The 22,032-nt window shown below is 33.8% G+C and overlaps 1 long non-coding RNA gene across 19 annotated transcripts in view; it reads left to right on the top strand.

Annotated features, from left to right (window-relative positions):
- The window catches only part of LOC140611880 (uncharacterized), a 224,129-nt gene that overhangs the window by 76,330 nt on the left and 125,767 nt on the right, over window positions 1–22,032 (top strand). For all 19 annotated transcript variants that reach the window (XR_012013154.1, XR_012013156.1, XR_012013148.1 and 16 more), the window contains exon 4: window positions 3,759–3,878. This is a non-coding gene — a long non-coding RNA (uncharacterized lncRNA). The remainder of the gene's footprint in view (window positions 1–3,758; window positions 3,879–22,032) is intronic.

Below are 22,032 nucleotides of genomic sequence, written 5' to 3'. Positions count from 1 at the left end.
TTTAAAATCTATGATTACATGTGCCTGGGTGGTTCAGTTGGTAAACCTCTGACTCTATTTCCGGCTCAGCTCATGTTCTCAGTGTCCTAGGATGGAGCCCTGTGTAATGCTCCCCACTCAGCAGAGAGTCTGCTTGAGATTCTATTCCCCCTCTGCCCCTTTCCGTCTCTCTAAAATAAATAAATAAATAAATCTTAAAAACTCTATGTATTAAAAAATTAAGATTTGTAAAGCTGATACATTAAATTCTGACATTTGGATAATACTTTTTGTAAGTTAACTAAAAAACGTGAAGGTCTGATTATATTGAAGCTAGTCTCTTCCCAGATAAATAAATGTCTCTTATTAAAGCAGTATTTTTATTCTTTAGTTGGAGTTGTAGCTAACCAATATATACTATTTAATAAATGAGAGTTGAATGAATGTCTGGTTCCCAGAACTTTTCTCTAGGCTGGACTAAAAAAAGTTCTTTTGAGGATAACTGTTTAAATCTGCATGAGTTGTTCCTTGCCTACCACTACCATACTTTTATTTATGATCATTTCTTGCCATTAATCCATGCTTGCAATTTAATATTTATTTGTTGATATTGCACTAAAAAATTTCCTTGAGATAGATTGCAACATTTCAACATTATGTTCTAATAAATGCCCTTATACAAACATCAGAGTTTATGGGGCATACATTAGAAAACAATATTTTGTTTAGCACTATTTTAGTTTATTTTTTTTTGCCTTTTCCAGTCAAAAAATATGCTCCTCAAAATTTGATTATGGAAGAATCAAAGACCATTTCTGAACATTTTTATACCATTTTAAGTGAATCAGGTTTCTTTAGTATAATTTTAAAGACCAATTTACATAAAGCTGACTAATGTAAATTAAATCTTCAGATACTTAAATTTTGACAACTTAGTATTGGCAACCCAGTACTTTATACAGACAACTCAAATTTATTTAACTTTAATTAATTATTCCTTTATTCAAATCATTATTTAAAATTTATAACCAGTAGAAAAGTTCCATTATGACTACCATGAAACTAAGCCCTTTTTGCCTGCAGGGATACCTTCTTCAATAAAAGTACTAAAAATTATATATTACAATTGTATTGGTATGAAGATGAATGTAATCCAGAATCAAATTACTATTATATTTTCATCAGTATTACACTATTAATTTTTTCTTCTGATTTCAAAAGAAATGAAAATCAGGTCTTTCCTAGGGGTCCCTAAAATTACCTTGAGCACTGTGCCTACAGTCCCTAGTGGATAAGCCAGTAGTTCAAAATGAACAACTTTTTTGTTTTGAATTTTGTTGTTTCCTTGTCACCCACCTATTTAGAATATTGGTAGAGCATTGGATTTTGAATCACAGGTAGGAACAATTCATCGTGGTTTATTAGTTACTTATTCCTTTTAAGTGATAACTTTTTAATGATTTTGAGGTCATTTATTCAGTAAAGGCAGAGAGAAATTCTTACTAATTCTGTGTTTGGAAATAAAGTAATAGGCAAACAGGGTAGTAAACACATATGTCAATTAATGTTTAGATTGAAACCTAACAGAAACTTCCTTTGTGAATGGATGAAAGAGCTACTTCTTATATGAAATATCACTAACTGTTCTTTATGGTCAAAGTCTATAATAAAACCATTTAAGTGCTATTGGTTGGTTTGGTGTTATGATAATAAGAACAATCATAATGTGCCATTGGAATTCTGATTGAAAGGAATTAAAAACCTTAGCCCTATTAGTTTAACACCAAATATGTAACTTAAAGACCTGTTCTTTCCTAACTTATTTGCTGACATTGGCAATCTTTGGAAAACACAAAAAATGTAAAATATTCCAGAAAAATATATATTGATCTTTCTTTACTTCAGATGCTTCCTGTCAGACTGAACAGTAAATGGTTATCAATTGATCATTTTTTCATTAATATAAAATGACAATTTTTAAAAGTAAAAAAGAGTTTGATTACAATTTTCAATGGAGATATCAAGGTATATAAATGTGCACATGTTTCTGTGACTATTAAGAAACCACAAGAATAGTCTGGACTTTCTTTAGGAAAAAAAAAATTTTTTCAGGAAATTTGCATTGATATAATTGCAAATGTACTATTGAATTCCACAGTGAAAAATCAACAACTGACTGATTCATTCAGCTATGCATTTGCAACAGCTTTGAGATGAAAATTAGACGAATTTTAACAGTAAATTGTGAAGCCTAAAGTGTTTATAGCAGTCCTACAGCTATGTATCATCATATTTCAACTGATTTCATTTGTAATACTCACTGAACCTGAGCAACATGAAAAAGTTTAGTTCTTTCAGAACACATTGCTATTTATAATTGGTCTATCTCATTGTGGCTCTGCGGAAAAATATGCATTTACATTTGAGCAGTGTTTCAATTCTACTGACTAAAATGTTATATTAAAAAGAAAAAGCGATGTGGAAAGAGGATGGGCCTTTAGTTAAAACAACACTGGGCTTGCAAACTAGCTCAGCCAGTATTCAACTATAGGTGGGCTATTTGCCGAATCTGTGTTCTCAGCCATTTTTCTGTCGTGTCTTGAAAATTAAGTCAATCCCTCAACCCCTCCAAAAACAAAGCAAGTAGGAGAAGAACTTCTGGGTGCATTCTGAGTTGTTGATGGAATTTGGTAATGTGTTAAAGTTCTCTTTATCTGATTAAAAAAGTCATAGAGCATACAGCAAACATTAATTACTCCCTCATTTTCACACACACACACACACACACACACACACACACAACGAAAAAAGGTTATCCATCATTTTTGGCAAGAGCACTTTCATTCACAATACTCAAGAATGAATTAAGGTTGAAAATATTGGGATGCCTGGGTGGCTCAGTGGTTAAACATCTGCCTTCGGATCAAGTTTCAGGATCGAGTCCCACATCAGGCTCCCTGCATGGAGCCTGCTTCTCCTTCTGCCTATGTCTCTGCCCCACTCCCCCACCCCGTGTTTTTCCTGAATAAATAAATAAAATCTTAAAAAAATAAAAATAAAGTTGAAATTATTAACTGCTGTTAATGATTCCTAAGTATCAGCTGATGGACACAATAAATTTTTATTGCTCACTTACTTAAAAAAAAAAAACACAAGATATTTTTTCCTGGTTTCTTTTCAACCTTTAAAAAAATCATGTCATTCTATCTTTAACCTCTCATTACTCAATTCATTGAAAGCTGTATCGTCTTATATCCAAAAGTAAAGCATGTCAAATTAGGAAATATATAAAGAGCTTCAGGCCTCCCATTCCAAAGGGTTTTAGAGTAAATCACTTTTCTTATAGGTTTAAGACCTAGTGTTGATCAAAAATGAATTCTAGGCACTCATGGACCGAGGGGCATACAAAGGTACTGGGTGGTGAGAATCATCAATAGGAACTGCTAGCCCCAGCACAAAAGAGTATTGAATTGCTGCGCTTCCTATAAAACTTGAATGGATGAGGAGATGCTTCTTATGAATGAACAAAGAAAATGGTTTCTTGAGATGGAATCTTGGTGAAGATGCTGTGAAACTGTTGAAGTGACAACAGAAGATTTAGAGTATTACATTAACTTAGTCGATGAAGCAGCAGGGTATGAAAGGATTGACTCCAATTTTTAAAGAAGTTCTACTGTGGATAAGATGCTATCAAACTGCAAGGAATGCTATAGAGATACTGTTCTTAAAAGGAAGAGTTGATTGATATAGCAAAGTTCACTGTTGTCTTACTTTTAAAGATGGCCACAGCCACCCAACCTTCAGCATCCACCACCACCCTCAGCAGTCAGCAGCCATCAACATCAAGAGAAGACCCGCCCCACCACCAGCAAAAGGATTACAACTCCCTGAAAGCTCAGGTGATGATCAGCATTTTTTAAGAATAAAGCATTTTTAAATTATGTTAGGTACACCTTGTTAGAGATAATGTTACTGCTCATTTAGTAGACTACGGTGTAAGTATTATATGCACTAGGAAACCAAACAATTCATTTGACTTGCTTTATTTATTATGATGTTTGTTTCATTGTGGTGGTCTGGAACTGAACCCTCAAAATCTCTGAGTATGCCTGTAATTAGAAACTACATCCTGTGGGTTTTCTAAAGGTATTTTTCATTAGGTATTGGTATTTTTCATTAGGTATTTATATTTTTCATGGAATAAAAATAATGAAAAATTTTAAGAATTTTAACATGGTCATTTCCAACGTGCCAGAAAAAATATATGTTCATGTTATGTTTTAGATATTATGCATTATTTACATTTGCCTTTTTGAAAAATGTGTTTTTGAGTATAGAAAAGAAGTTGTCAGTATTGATGAGGAACATAGCTTTTTTGGAAAAATGAAATTTTCTGATAATCCAAAGATAAGATTTTCTCTAGAACTTTAATTTTTAAAAGATTTTATCTCTGTGATTTTTTTCCATCAAATCCCCATAATAAAGCTTCCTAAGGCAAAAAAAAAAAAAATATCTTAGCAAGAGATTGCATGTGGGAAAGGGCAGAGGGAGAGAGGGAATCTCAAGCAGACTTTGGAATGTGGAACCCAAGATGGGGCTCCATCTCACAACCCTAAAATCATGACCTGAGACAAAATCAAGAGTTGGCTGTTTAACCAACTGAGTCTCTCAGGCATCCCTCCAGTATTTTAAATTTTAGCCCCTATTAAACATTTCATTTATGCTTTGGGATTTTCCATTTATCTCTTGTGGAGACATAGAAATGGAAACTTCCAAAAGCCTGGCCACTAACAGAGAACAGAAAAAGCAAGTGACTGCTTTGAATCATCCAAAGATAAAATAAATTCTGATGTGACTGATCAACTCTGCTTCATTCAGTGATGATTAAACATTTTAGGAGAGGGAATTAGAGGAATAGTCTGGTGGTGCTCAGATGACAATGAAATTGCTGATCAGTAGAGTGAAGAAATTTAAATAGACAGCAGATATTTATTTTTGCTGACAGTTTAGTTAGTTAGACAGTTTAGTTAGAACATTGAGAAATAGATAGAAGACCCCTATACCTGCAGGCTAAACATATATCATGAGAGAACTTTGCTTGAATAACTTAAATTATAAACTTATATTAGTCTTTACTCATCCTTTTCTCTCAACCCAAAACAACATCCAATTCTTTCACTATTCCAAAAGTAAAACTTCATTTGTGTGATAATATTGTGATCAGTTTGAAAATTAGAATTTTCCCTAAATTTCCCTTGATTCTCAAGGGCCTTCATTTCTATCCAATTTTTTAAAAATAAATCACAGTAAGAATCTGACTGTACATGTGGAACATGGCTGGACCATAGTGCTACTGGAACTTAGACCTATATAGGAAGACCACAATGTCTATAGTAATCAGTCCATAATTGCCATGGGTTGGTCAATGATTGCCAACTTCCCTATTTTTACTCCCATATCCAATTCAGTACTAACCAGAGAAAGCTGAATAGCTTCCCCAAATCTGTCATGAAACGCATCCCACTTGCCCTTAGCCCACCTTCAGTCTCCACATGTCAAAAATCTCCAATCAGAATATACCTGAAGTCTCACTCCTCTAATTTATTGTGCTATACAATTTCCAATGTCCTGCATAGCATTTGTTTATTTTAAAGATTTATGTCTGGGATGCCTGGGTGGCTCAATGGTTGAGGGTCTGCCTTTGGCTGGGGTCATGATCCAAAGGTCCTGGGATCGAGGCCCAAATCAGGTTCCCTTCGAGGAGCCTGGTTTTCCCTCTGCCAATGTCTCTGCCTCTCTCTATATATCTCTCATGAATAAATAAATAAATAATCTTAAAAAAATAAAGATTTATTTCTTTATTTTAGAGAGAGAGAGTGTGCAGGTATGAGTATGGTGGAGGGTGGGGAGGGGCAGAGAGAAAGAGAGAGAGAAAGATTTCTTGCTGAGTGTGGAGCTTGAGCCTGATGGGGGGCTTTATCACAAGATCCTGAAATCAGGACCTAAATCAAAATCAAGAGTCAGAAGCTTAACCAACTGAGCCAACCACACACCCTAGCAAAGCGTTTGAATTTCTGCCAAACAAGTGATGGAGGCTGACTCCCTTGCTATAGCAAATTCTGAGTAGTTAGCTTCCATTTGTTCTCATTTTGGTGGACTGTGTTTATTTCTGCACATCATGTAGCTCTCTGTTTTGACCAGGTTGCCTTCTTCAACATCCCACAGATTTACCATGCTTGTGCAAGCTGGATTTTTGCTTATCTAGGAGGGTAACAGTAATTTAGGACTCATGATAGGTTTTTATTTTCTTAAACCAGTTTACCGCTATTTAGCAAAAGCTCTGTCTTTCTGAACTCTGAAGACATGGAATTTCTACAAGGGTCTATGATGATGAGAATGAAAACCTTTGAAAGGCACATTTGTAATTGTATAAATAAATGGAATAATGTATGTAAAGCTTTCAGATGCACAGAGTGAAGAATAAAATGAGGAAATTGGTGTTACACACATACACATACACATACACACACACAGTTCCTGTCATATATTCAGTTTAGAAATTTTAATTAACACAGATCTCATTTCATTCTCCTGGAAAAACACTGTACTTCTTTTTTAGATTCTGCAGTTTACTGTTAAGAAGACAAACTGCCACTAGTTGATGGACTCTAAAGGTGTATTAAGTGTGGTTTTATTCCTCTTTTAATCTAAAGAATGATAAATTTGATAAATCCTAAGAAAGACAACTTAAAGACCTTCAAATGTCATGGTATTTGCCATTATTTTATAATCTTAAGATTACATAGCTTTAAAAGATAGTGTATAACTATGGGTTTAAGGATTTTCAGACTTCATATATGTTAATTAACTAAGCCCTTACTGTATTCATATTCAAATTATATCAACTTTATGTAGCAGTAGAGGTTCCCTTTGGACTGGCTTTTGTGTCTTTTTGCCATATTTGAATAGTCTTTGAAAGTCTCTTAGCTTCTGGCATGACTGAGTGTATCATGCTCTCCTCTGTGTCCTTCTGCCTCGGAATTGGAATGAAAAAAATAAACAGTTCTCTAGAGAATGCTATATTTTTTGTGGCAAATTTACAGAAAAATAGATATCAGTATCTGAGTATTGAGGACATTGCAGAATGGCCATTTCAGTGGGAAAACCTAGAAAAAAATAGGTTTTTATTTTTAATTCTAGTTTTGTAAAGTTATATTGATCTAAATTTATATTAATAATATACATTTTTAAAAATTTAGATACTTGATCACATTATAGTATTTTTTTCTTATTTTTAAAACACTAATTGCTAATAAAATATACAATTAATTAAAATATATAATCATGTATCTTTCCTAACTCCTGCCAGACAGTAGTTTCAAAACAATACATTTGTACCAGAAGAAAGTTATTGACTAGAGTTCAAAAAATTTCTGTGTATTTCCTCATATTTTAATAATGCATGGCACATTGGAATTTTATTCATATTACTTTGGTCTTGATAAGGAAGTATCTAATTTAGAGTTGAGTGCACTTGATTCAGGTTCCTTTTGCTTCTAGGACATTGATGCTACAGATAATTCTTTATTCTTACGGAGTAGAGTCTTTCAGTCCCTAGTCTTTTCTTGGTAGAGGGAACTCCTGGGAGAGAGGGGAAAAGAGCCAGACCCAAAGGATACATATTGTACAATTTCATTCATATGCAATAACGAGAATAGGCAATTTCTTAGACAGAAAGTAGAACTGAGCTTATTGAGAACTGGGGGAAGGGAAATGAGATGTTTTTATTTAACGGGTATAGAATTTCCATTTGGCTTGATGAAAAAACCTGGAAATGAATTGCCAGAGTTGTTTCTGTATTCTGGTTACAAGTTCTTAGATATGTATTTATGCATATATTTTTCCAATTTGCATCTTCTCTCTCAATTTACTAGATTATCTCTTTGGGCATATACAAGGTATTAATGATAGTGAAGTCCCAGTTTATCATTTTGAAATTTTATTGTTGTGCTTTCTGCTCTCACCCACCCCATCCTTCCAGAAGATGTTTGGTGACTCTAGGCTCCCAAGTCCTCTGCAATTTTTTTCTACATGTTTATACTTTCATTCTTTATTCATTCTGTATGGACGGATCTACTTCTGGAATCTTGAATATTTTTCAATTCAGCTCTGTCCTTTAGCTGATACTTTTCCATCTTAATTACTGATAATTAATCTGATAATATAAGCCAATCTTTTCCAACATCCTTTTGTATATAACCTGTATCATTTGCAGTTTTGTATTTTTCCCTTGCACTCATGCATTGCTACAAAATGTACCTGTCAGAATTTTGATGTAATAAAACTGAAATATAGGTCAATTTGGAGAACATTGAAAGCTGAACCATACTGCTTCATCTGTTTAATAGATATGATCTATCAATTTAATGGATCATCTTTAATTTTTTCAACAATGTTTTCTAGTTTTTTATTGAACAGCTTTTGTTACATTTACTCCTAAGTGTTTTATGTATATGTATACTATTGTAAATATATTGGTCTGGAATATTGGTCTCATTTCTCGGCCCTACTCTCAGCCTTCTGCAGACTCCATACACTGCATTTCTTTCACCTCTCCTGTCTACTCCGTTACTGCTGCCTGCTTCCCTGTACTCAGAATAAGGCCTCATATATGCCTCTAGACTTGAAGTTCTTTTGCCCTCCCTTCAGATTTTAAGAGGTACCATATACCTGTACTAAAGGGAGAGAGGTCTTCCTCAGGGCCTCCCTCCAGCTTCAAATGACAGCAAATTCATGCTTCACGTAAGGCTCAGATGTTTGAGTTCTCAATCCTTTCCTCAGCCTTCACCGGGGTTGCTGTGCTTGTGGTTTGGATGAGGTCTCATAGCTTTTCTACTCTCACTCTACTCTCATTACTCTCACTCGTAGCCCTACACTCAGTCTTTCTCATGAGCATGCAGTGAAGCTTCATGCAAAGAGCTGGCAAGAGAGTGCTCACTTTTTGTGTTTGGGGACTGCAAACCATTGCACCAACCCTTAAGATAGCTTTAAAAATGTGTTAAAAATGTTATCTTCTTTCTTCTTTGCCACTGTGGTTCCTTGCCATGTTCTGCTAAGAATGAAATCAGCCACGGACTGATGTGTGTGTGTGTGCCATTTACTCGTGTGTGTATGTGTGTTATGTGTGTCCCTGTCATCCCTCCCCTCAGCTCTGTGATGGATGTTAAGAAAGAAGCAAACTAATTATAATTTGTAGATTTTCTGCCCTGTTCTTATCGTCAGGACGGGATTAGTATTTTCTTACAATTTGTACATCTTAAGCTGCAACTGGATGCCCATTTTCAATCATGTCACTGCTACTCTGCCTGGAATTCAATTTCAGAGGTAATCATGATAATCTCCTTTTTCTATCCAACATTTTTTGGTGTTCATGACAATTGTTTAGCATTTAATATATGAGAAACTCAGTTAAATTTTTAAAAAGCAGTTATTTATACCTGACTACCTATGAAATGTACAGTTTATAGAGTGTAATAGATTGAGATTCTCAGAATAAAATGAAGGGAACATTGGGCATATAGAGAACTGGATTTAAATCTGGCTTGGCATTAAGCTGTGAAACTTTGAGCATATACCTTTAATTTGCTGTTTCTCAGATTTTCATCTACAAAATAGAAACTAAAACACCCACCAGAAGGAATTAATGAGAATTAAATGAGTTAGCATGTAGTGTAGAGGAGTAGTATATGGCCCATGGGTGATCTCTGTTCCTTGAATCTGAATTTAAACCTAAATATCAAATATTAGTCCAATACAGATATGGCGATTTATAATTCACCTAAAATGTAAAAGGTGATATATCCCTACAGACTGGGCTATGGTTATTTTTTGTTTACAACAAAAAATAAAGTCATCTGCAATAGACTTCCATCTTGAAAAAAAATATCTATTTCTCACTGTAGTCAAAGTTTCTTTTTTTTTTTCCATGTATTGCTGATTTTTTTCAAGAGATTTTTGAATTCTGTCTGATTCATATCTACAAAGGCTAGTTTGATAGCATTAAAATTAGGTTATGTGATATGTTACAGGTTTTCTCTGCCTTATTGTTGTGACTTAGGTGATTATTTAGCATTTGATTTTTTTTTGTCTTTGTTGTAGTTTTACTTTTATATATTACCTGCCATTTTGTGCTTATTTTCATACATTTTGTATTTTCTGAGATCAGTAATGACAGTTGTTTCAACATAGGCAGGGTTGAGGGGTTTGGCCAAATTATGGATAAAGGATCTTCTTTGCTGTTGGAAGGCAGCTTCTTTAGTTTTTGGTGGTTCATTGATAGAGAGGGTTGATTTTGTGAATTTTTTATGTAGAAAACTTAATTTTGACTACTATATCCTTCTTTACCTTCATTACTAAAGTTCTGAGGGAAACTTTTGCCATCTAAGTCACCTCCCTCCTCCCAAAAGTTGTGCCCCTTCTTATCAATTTTCCTGTGGCCATTGATCTGACCAACTTAGCCTCAGCTTGAAATAATTTTTTCCTTTAGAGTAGGACTTTCCTTTTCCTGAGAAATCTCCATTAAATCCTGATTCTGCGTTGCAAATGCAACTGACTGTGGAATGAAATGAGATGTTTATATCATCACTCACATAATTTGGAGCTGTAGTATTCTCTCTCTCTTACTCATTTCAGGCAAAGGTTATGGATGGTTTTCTGTTTCCTCTATTGATCTGGATGGTTTGCGGGTCATGTATGGAGATACTCAGATTCAGGAAGCTCCCATTAATTTTCAGGAAATGTCATATCATAGGAGGTGTCAGTTTATATGAAAGAAATGAAACTGTCTTTAAAGTTGTAGCTCCTTGATATTTTTGATCTCATTCATAAAAAAAGGCAGTGATAAGAAAAAGTCTACTTTTTATAGTTTTACTTAAGTATAAATCATCTCAAATAGTTTCCTTTTCTAGCGCTTTTGAAATCCCATGTAAACTTTAGAATCAGCTTGACAATTTCCATACAAGTCTGTTAAAAATTTAATTGGAATGGTAATGACTCTATAGATATAGTAGGGGACAGTTGGCTCTTAATAATTTTAATTATTAAATTTATGTGTCAATCTTACTAGACTAAAGGATGTCCAGATACCTGGTAAAACATTATTTCTGGACATGTCTGTGAGTGTGTTTGTGAAAAAGGTTAACATCTGAGTCAGTACAATGAGTAAAGAACATTGTCCTTTCCAATGGGAGTGTGCACCATTCAATTCGTTGATGGTCTGAATAGAACAAAAAGAAGGAGAAAGGGCAAGTTTGCTCTATTTGCTTCAGTTGGGACATTTACTTTCTTTTGCCCTTGGACATTGGCACTCCTGATATTTGGGCCTTTCTATTTGGACTGGAACAATACCAGCTCCCCTGATTCTCAGGCCTTAGGATCAAACTAAATTACACAACCAGCTTCCCGGTTTTGAAGTTTGCAGTTAGCAGATTGTGGGACTTCTCAGCCTCTACAATCATGTGAACTAAGTCCTATAATAAATCTCTCTCTCTCTCTCTAAAATCTCCTGTTGCTCCTTTTTCTCTGGAGAACCCTAACACAAAAATGTGTCTTTAAGGAATCAGCTTAATATATCTCTGCATTCATTTAGATATTAATCCATTTTATTTATTTTAGGTCAGAGATCTTTTATATATTTTGTTCAATTCATTTATGAAATGTATTTTTTAGGTTATTTGATTTCCAATGATTGATTACCAGTATATAGAAATGCAATTTATATTTGCATTTTGATTTCATATCTTCCAACCTTTCCAGACATACTTACTAGTTATAATATATTTTTTTGTAAATTCTTAGAATTTTCTACATAGATAATCATGTCATCTATGAATAAAGACATTTAATTATTGCTTTCAAATCTATGGTTTTATTTTCCCTACTTTCACTATACTAGTTAAATCTTCAATACAACTTTTAATAGAAGAGATAAGAACAAATATCTTTTCCTTATTTCTAAGTCATCTGACACAGGAGTTTTGTGTAAAAATTGTATCTAACATATCAGTCTTTTTCATAGACAAACAAATATTTAAGTTGTATATTACTTGTTGAATGAGATTGGTAGTTTGTGTCATTCAAGGTATTTGTCCATTTCATCTTTACTTTTTTTTAATAAATTTATTTTTTATTGGTGTTCAATTTGCCAACATATAGAATAACACCCAGTGCTCATCCCATCAAGTGCCCCCCTCAGTGCCCGTCATCCAGTCACGCCCACCCCCTGCCCACCTCCCTTTCTACCACCCCTAGTTCGTTTCCCAGAGTTAGGAGTCTCTTCATCTTTACTTTTGAATACACTGACCTATAGATCCTCATACCATTCCTTTATCAACTTGTTAAAGTCTTAGAAGTTTCACAATGATGTCCCCTCCTTTTTTCTTGACATTGATAACTTATGTTTTTTCTCATATTTTGTGATTAGCCTGGCAGGAAGTTTGTGAATTTTATTGATCTTCCCAAAGAAAAATCTTTTTGCTGCATTAGTATTCTCTATTAGTTTTCTGGTTTCTATTTCATTGTTTTCTGCCTTTATATTTATTGTTTCTCTTCTTTTGTTTAATTTTAGTTTGTTTTTTCTCTCTTTTTTCTTTTTTTCTAGCTTCCTAAGGTAGTTAGGTCATTAATATGAATGCTCTCTATCTCTCTTTTTTAAATGAATGTGCTCAATTCTACGCTTTTTCCTCTAAGCATTGCTTTAGCTGAACCTTAGAAATTGATTTCTTTCTGTTAATATATGAGGGAATTTCCAGAAAGCTTCTTGCTATTAATTACCAATTTAGTTCCGGTTTAGGCAGATAATATATGTTGCGTGATTTAAATCCAATGAAAATATTGAGACTCCTTTTATAGTGTAGAATATGCCCTGTCTCATTATGTGTTCAGTATGTACTTGAAAAGTGTTTCTGCTATTGTTTGGGTAGTGTGTCTTATAAATATCAATGAGCTTATTTTAGGGGCACCTGGGTGGCTCAGTTGTTGAGCATCGTCTGCCTTTGGCTCAGAGCATGATCAGGGGATGGAGCCCCACATCGGACTCCTGTAGGGAGCAGGCTTTTCCTGCTGCCCGTTTCTCTGCCTCTCTGTCTGTGTCTCTCATGAATAAATATGTAAAATCTTTTTTTAAAAATTAGCTTATTTTAGCTTTTTAATGGTTTTAAAGTTATTTTTAATTCTGAATTTTTGCAGATGCAGCTTTTCCTCAAATAGTAAGATTTGACTATATTCTATATTTAGGTCTTAGATTTACATTAAGCTGGAATTCACAGAAAATGAAATTCTTATTACACTTATGCCTTTTTGTTGTATTTTCTAAAAATGTTGGAAAAGCAACATTATACTTTTTTCTTTTCTGAAATTGAGATTTCTTTAAATAATACTGCTACATGTGAGGAAAGAATGTTAAATCAGAAAAAAATGTTTACTTCTCAAATTTTAGCCACATATTTTTACTGTATTTCAACTTTAAAGATCAATAGAACATGTAAGCCCACAAAGATAGATTAAGAATAAAGGTTATACAATAATTTTTTAAATGATGTCATGACAGACAAATGTTGGTGAAATTTGGCAAATTTGGAAGCTCTTTCTAAACATTTATTTATTTATTTATTCATTATTTTTTATTGGCAAAATAGTAAATGATTGTTTAAAAATTTCAAATAGAGAACACCAGGGTGGCTCAGTTGTTAAAGCGTCTGCCTTCCGCTTAGGTAATAGTCCCAGAGTCATCATATCTGCCCCATGTCAGGCTTCCTGCTCAGCAGGGAGTCTACTTTTCCCTCTCTTCTGATCATTCTCTCTCTTACTCACTCTCCCTCTCTCTCTCAATTAAATAAATAAAATCTTTAAAAAATAATAATATAAACACAAAAATTTCAAATAGGTATGACAAAATAGTTAATAATTTCATCTCAAATATCTCATTCATCATTACCTGAAGTGGATAAAAAATATAATTTGCTATGTATCAGTCTACTCTGATCTGTTTTGGTATATATTAGTCTACTGTGATCTGTTTTACATGTTTCTTCTGAGTTTCTCTCTCTTGACTTATAGTAGCAACAGAATAATCTCAATTTATTATTTAAAATTTTGATACTGTCTGTCACTGAAAACTAAATCACTAGACTCATCTAACATTTTATTTGCATTAGTCAGGATTCTCCAGAGAAAGAACCAATTGGATGTATACACAGAGAGACTAAGAGGTTTATCACAAAGAATTATCTCTTGTGACTGTGGAGGCTGTCAAATCCAAGATCTGTAGCATGGATCAACAAGATCAAGACCCAGTACAGAGCCAATGGCTTAAGTTCTAGAATGATAAGTGGCAGGCTTTGAGACTCAGGAATAGCTGAGCTGATATGTCAGTTTGACTCTGAAGGGAGAATAAAGCTCATGTCCCAGAGTAAAAACTATCTTTCTTAGGGAAAGTTCAGCCCTTTTTTCTATTCAGGCTTTTAACTAACTGAATTAGGCTCACCCACATTATGAAGGTCAATCTGTGATTTAAATATTAATCTCATCCCGAACATCCTCATATAAATACCCAGAATAATTTTTTATCAAGTATCTGGGCATCCCATGATCCAATCAAGCTGACATGTAGAATTAACCATCATCCACACTTTGGGGAAGTGACTGATCAAAGAATTATGTGGTATATACTTAAAGGATATTTTGCATTCAATGACCTTTTACAAATAAAAACACCAGTTGAGAAAGTATATATATATATATATCAAATAAAAGTTGGCCAAGTAGTTGTTCTGGTTGGACCCCCTTCAAATCTCTAACTCTAGGTAGTTATATGAAGTGGTCTTTAGAGTAAGTATATTGCCCTAACATTTAAATTATAGTTGCAAGACAATACACATGGTAGCATTAAAGCACATACAAACAGCAGAGGAAATAAAATCTGGAATTTAGGTATGTATGCATTTGTATAAAACTGAATTGTAGAATCACTGTGTGAACTATAGGCCAACAGAGAGGCATGGGTTTTATTAAAGATGTTTCTCTGATGCCTTTTTGTAGAAAAAAATCCTTCAAATGTCAATCATAGGCAAGGCAGCCATAATTTTATACATCTGATTCACAATGGGAGTAGTGAATATCATTTCTTGGTGCACAAATATCTGCTTCTTGTCAGGTAGTTTCCTCACATTTCATCTCTTCGTCCTTGACAAGTTGGAATTAGAGTCCTCAGTTTCAAAGTGATTGATGTAAAATGTTATGATAAAAGCTGCTATGATACCAAGAAAACCAAAACCAGAAGCAAAACATAACATAAAGAATCCATAACAACACAACTCAATGCAGAAATATTTTCAAAGCACACACACACTCACTTATTCAATGTTTTTTGTCATTTGCACTGCATAAAAAAGATAGTAATTTTCCTTTCAATAACTTCTGAATATTCTCCTAAACTTACATTTCTTCTGAAATCTTATTAAAATTTCTATTCCCAGTATGTAGAGATTTGTGGGACCTCAATCTTCCACAAAATAGGCTGTCCATGATAGGCACCCCACAATTGGAGCCAATGTCCCACTATGAATAGGAATCAGGCTTGTCTTGTACTTCCCTGATGCTACTTGGATGGATGTCTTCACTTTCTCACCTTCTACCAGAATATCACATATAAGTGGCTCTTTCTTATTCTGATGCAAATTAAATCCATAGTCAAATGAATTTAGAGAAACTCCAGTTCGGGAAGGGAACTGAATGGAATAGTCTGCATAACTCAAGAGAAGGTGATGAGAAGGATGTGGTTTTGAAAATCAATTTAAGTGAATGGCTTCTTGCCAGAAATGGGACTCCATTTTTCACATTCTTCATCTAATTAGGTCTAATGTACTGTTTTCCATGGTTTTCTATTGTTGAGTTAACAGTAAAAAAGTGGTTTGTCAAAGTCATTGGAACATATTGATAGGTATTTTTTTTCCTTAAAATGGTGATAGGTACTTACTTTTACTCTAGCATTTTGGACATAGCTCCATTGAATCAACATTAAAACTACTAATAGTACTAACATATATACATATTATAGTGAAAATGAGTTATATATCATCTATATATAAAATATATATATTTAATATAATTTTTAGATTTGTTAGACAATGTTTTTATATGTGACCTATAAAAGGAAAGCTTATTTTTTTTAAAAAGAAAGCTTAATATTTGATAAGTGATATTTTTATTTCATGAAATTTAATCTATAACCAGATGATAGCAACTTTATATCTCCTCTAATCCTTCTATTTTAAAATGAGTTTATTTAAGGAGACATCTCAAAAAGATTAGAATTTATAACACAATGATGTTTAATGTACTCACCAACCAGTTGGAGTACATCTAATGTATGAAATTTTCACAAATCATATATGTATATATAGGCTTTTTAAAAAAGATTTTATTTATTTATTCATGAGAGACACACAGAAAGAGGCAGAGACCTAGGCAGGGGAAGAAGCAGTCTTCCTTTGTGGAGGCCAATGAGGCACTTGATCCCAGGATCTCAGGATCACGAACTGAGCCGGAGGTAGGCGCTCAACGACTGAGCCACCCAGGTACCCCTATAGTTTTAATGCCTCTCTTCCTCGCTAGAGGAAATCACCACAAGAAATTTGGATTTTATAACACATGCATACTTTCCATTATATATGCATTCTCATATACATTTTATATAATATTTGACTTTTAATAAATAAGAGCTAATATATATGCATTTTTCTGAATCTGTTTTTTTTTACATTATATTTTGAAACATTCATGTTAATATGTCATCTAGTTCATTCACTTTAAGTACTTTATATTGCTATTTCACAAATTATATATCCATTTTATTTCTGAAGGTCATTTATGTTTCCAATTTCTTGAACTGTGCTACAATAAATATTCCTATAATTATGTACTTTGCATATAGATTATTTGGAATATAGCTAGCTAAGGGTGGAATTTCTGATACATTGTCACAGTTTGTGAATATTCTTATTTTTTTTCATCCTTGACAATATTTTGTAATCATAGACTTTTAAAATTTTAGTGTAAATATTCTGAATATTCTGCTTTAGGTGGGATTAAGTACCTGTGCTTTAGGTGGGTACTGAAAAAAGCAGGTAAGCAATCTTAACTTATGTGAAAAACACCCTTCATTTACTGTCCCATGGCTTTTGCTGCTAACCCTGATCAATTCAAAATAAGAGATTCATCTAATTGGCCATATGTATTTCCTAATTACTTGCTTATCTCATTTTTTAAATTATGTTTCTTACTATTTTTCTTTTGATCTGTAATGTCGTTCAGATATCTTGAATGCTAATCCTCTCTTTGTATATTGAAAAAACCTTGAGTTTTGTTTTTTTTGTTTATGCGAAAATATTAATTGCGATATAGACAATATCCTCAATATTTAATTTTGTGTTTTACTCTTTTTTGAGTGCTTTTCAAGAAATCATTCCCTCTCCCAAATATCAAATATTCATATAAAAGGCTTAAAATTAGATTAATGGCATAAAATTAAAAAGTATAATTTGCAGTTGGTTTATATGTGTCATGTATTATGGGGCATCTACCTATCTGCCTATTTTTACCTGCTTAATAAGTTATCCTAATGTCATATATTGTATAGATTTAAGATAGTTTTCAGGAAGGCATGATATCATTATTTGAAATGGATGAAGAAAAAAAGGCATAATTTTGTATATATCACTCTACTCTGATCTATTTTATAAGTTGTTTTCCCAGATTTTGACAGTCTTCTCCTAAATGTACAACCATCAGAGGTATTACTAAGAGTTTTCAAATGCCTCAAGTGTACTTATTAATCAGGGCTTTTTTTTTTTTTTTTTTGCCACACATAGAATTTCCATGCATGAGACATTGCTTTCATGCCAGTCATCACAGCATTTCATGTGGTATTTACCATGAAAGTGCTAACATTTAGAACAGGATGCTGTGTATTTAGACTCCCCAGATCAAAGTCGTTATAATTTCATAGTGGTTCAATGCAATAGTAGAGAAAGTGGCCTCTCTTTAATTCTTTCAAAACATTGGCGTCTGGACCTTTTGCCCTCTTTTCTGTGTACCAGATATTCATCTTTTTTTTTTTTTTTAATTTTTATTTTATTTATGATAGTCACACAGAGAGAGAGAGAGAGGCAGAGACATAGGCAGAGAGAGAAGCAGGCTCCATGCACCGGGAGCCCGATGTGGGATTCGATCCTGGGTCCCCAGGATCGCGCCCTGGGCCAAAGGCAGGCGCTAAACCGCTGCGCCACCCAGGGATCCCCCAGATATTCATCTTATATTAAAAATACTGTTTATGTTCAAATCTTTTACAGAATTTATGCTGAATGACCTTAAGCTGGTTGATAAATGAAGAATATCTGAAATTAAGCACTTTATACCCAAGCAACAATTAGAACAGAACAATTTAGAACTCTACCAAAGATAATTTGTATTGTTATCTAATTGCCTATGAGTGTAATAAGATTTCTTGTACAAATCCTAAAGTATAAATTGCTAGGGCATAGAGGTAGTAACTCTCTTCTTCGTGTTTAAGAGTTCATAGCATGTTGTGGCTTTAGGTAGATTTTCACTAATTTACCAAATTATTTATTTCCACTAATAAAAGATGCTCTATAAATTGCATGGAGTTTATAGTTGTACAGACATATATTTAAATCTTACTCAAAAGCTTCATTGTATAAAAATGTTTTCCGGGATCCCTGGGTGGCGCAGCGGTTTGGTGCCTGCCTGCCTTTGGCCCAGGGCGCGATCCTGGAGACCCGGGATCGAATCCCACATCGGGCTCCCGGTGCATGGAGCCTGCTTCTCCCTCTGCCTGTGTCTCTGCCTCTCTCTCTCTCTGTGACTATCATAAATAAATAAAAATTAAAAAATAAATAAATAAATAAATAAAAATGTTTTCCATACAACATTTTATTATCTATAAAAGGGGATAGCACTGCACAGATTATAGTACATTTATATGAACTATGTAGAATAAAAATACAAAAATTGCTCTGCCAAATACATATAAAAAGTAATCATCATAAATTCCCAAACCAATCATACTGCATGCTATTGTAAACATAGTACCTGTGCTTTCAGTTTTAATTAATATATTTTTAACTGCAAGATTGATACACTGTGTTTTCAGAGAATCTTGATATTTCAATATATATATATTTACAAATATATATAATATGACCATATATATTATATATATTATATGTATATATGCAATACGACCATATATATTTATATTATATAATATATATTTTATATATATATATATTACCTTTCTTTCAGTGGCTGAAATATTTACACATATAATTTGATTTTTTTCACAACTTATTCTTTGAGGTCAAAAATAATTATTCCCAGCCGGTGTCTTGTAGGAGCCAGATCACCCATTATTTAAATAATTTGAGTAGAAACCAAAATATCAGGAACTTTTAAAAATGCATTCAAGAGAGCCCTAGAGTTTTAATGAAGAATAGTGGTTCTCAAAACTGTGACTATAGTGGGTTGAGTGAAACACTTTAGTTATAAAATGTAAGAGGAACTCACCCTAGTCACTGTCCTATGGTTCTCAAAATTTAGCAATAATACATTGAGGTTCTTTGGACTAATTTGGGTTTAATAACCATCCTGAATCATTGTAGTGAAAAATAAAGAAATAAACTAGTGGCCCAAACCTGGACCATATGCCTACCTTTGGACCAAATGAGAACTGTAATGGAACTAGAGAAAATAAAAATAAAATATGAAAAGTAATAATTTCTCCACCTAGGATTACAATTGTACAACTATACCTTTTAGCCTTTTAAGCATTTAAATGGGGCTATATTACTAAAGAGTAGTAAATTTCCTGTTAGCAGAAATTACATGTGCCACTACTAGATTTGGCCTATAAGAAACTGGCAATAATCATCTCTCTCCCAGTGAATCCTGAGGCTCCAGTAGAATGTTTCAAGGGCTAAAGTAATAGCAGAGGCACAAGATGTAAATTGCTGGGGCCTCTGACTTAATAAGAGAATCAGAAGTTCCATCCAACATGCTTCCCTTTTTTGATTATACCACTCCTAGGTAAGAATACACAAAACAGATATACAAAGAGGTGTGCAAAAGATTATGTATAGTTTAAGGAATATTAATTAATGTAAAATATATAAATATCTCTAGCTATAAAAATAAAAAAAAAAAATCAGGCACCTGGGTGGCTCAGTGGGTGAGCATCTGCCTTCGGCTTAGGTTGTGATCCTGAGGTCCTGGGATCGAGTCCTGCATCGGGGTCCCTGCAGAGAGCCTGCTTCTCCCTCTGCCTATGTCTCTGCCTCTCTTTCTGTGTGTCTCTCATGAATAAATAAATAAAATCCTTAAAAAATAAAAAAAAATATCTGGGACACTAAAAGTATTGACCATGTGCCTCTAAAGGCAATTATAATGCTGTAAAAAGGCTTGAATCCATAATATATAAAGAGCTCTTACAAGTCCAAAATAAGAAAGCGATTTAGTACTAATTAGGCACCATATTGACCAGTTCACAACAGAAGACTAGCAAGCACATGAAAATATGTTGAATATCATTAGTCATCACATTAACACTTAGATTAGAAGCATAATGAGTTACTATTACAAATTCATTAGATTGGAAACACCAAAAATATTGACATAGCCAAGTGTTGGTGTGATGGTTAATTTTATGTGTCAACTTGGTGGACCAAGGGCAAAACTGGCAAAACGCTATTTCTGCATGTGTTTATGAAACTGTTTCTGAGAGATTAACATTTGAATCGTCAGCTTTGGCATTTGAAGATCACCTTTACCAGTGTGCTTGTGTATCATCTAATCCATTGATGGCCTGATTAGAACAAAGAGGGCAAAAGAAGGGTAGATTTACTCTCTTGAAGCGTTGCTTGAGTTGGTATATCCATTTTCTCCTTCCCTTGAACATTGGCACTTCTCCTTCCCTTGAACATTGGCACTTCTTGTTCTCAGGCCTTGGCTTTGACACCGTTGAATCCCTGTTCTTGAGTCTTCAGACTTAGACTAGGACTTACATTATGTCTACCCCAGTTCTCAGGCCTTTGGGTTTGGAATGGAGCTACAAGAACAGTTTTCTTGGGGCTACAGCTTGCAGATAGCAGATGAGATTTTCGGCCTCTCCGTGAACTTCATGTGAGCCAATAATCATAAGAAAGATCTATTTCTTTTTAAATACCTATACATATCCTATTGTTTCTGTTGCCACCCTGACTGATGCAGTTGGCAAATAATTCGAACTGGAATATCCAAATTTTACTGGTAAGAATGCAAAGTGATATACCACTTTGAAAAGCTATTTGGCAATTACCTATAAAATTAAATGTATACTTGTAGAAATACCCAGCAATTTCATGCTGAGGAATTACCTAAGAGAAATAAAAGCATAAGCCATAATACAAATATTTATAGTAGATTTTTAAATTTTTTTAAAGATTTATTTATTTGAGAGAGTGAGAAAGAGAGACTAAGGAGGGGGAAGGGCAGAGGGAATGTGAGAGTATCAAGCGGACTCCTGGCTGAATGCATAGCATGTGTGGGACTCGATCACACAGATCATGACTTGAGCCAAAACCAGGAGTCAGACACTCAAGCAGCTGAACCACCCAGGTGCCCCTCAGCTTTGTTCATAATAGCATCAAACTGGAAAAAGTGCAAATGTCCATTCATAGGAGACTGGCTATACAAATCTCACACAAAGGAATACTATCCTGCAACAAAAATAAATGTACTAATGATAAGTTGAACAACATGAATGAATCTCAGAAACACTATACTGAATGAAAGGAACCTGAAGAAAGAGTATATGCTGTGGGATTTTATTTATGTGAAATTCTGGAAAAGGTAGAACTTAATGTAGAGTGAAAGAAAGCTGATATCTGATTACCTGAGCACAGGGGAAGAGTTGATGTCAAAGGAGCACAAAGGAGCTTTTAG

Source organism: Canis lupus, chromosome 20 (genome assembly GCF_048164855.1).
Source record: "Canis lupus baileyi chromosome 20, mCanLup2.hap1, whole genome shotgun sequence".
Lineage (NCBI taxonomy): Eukaryota > Metazoa > Chordata > Mammalia > Carnivora > Canidae > Canis > Canis lupus.
Note: the sequence above shows the minus strand (reverse complement) of the source record. Positions and strands in the feature narration are given on the sequence as shown.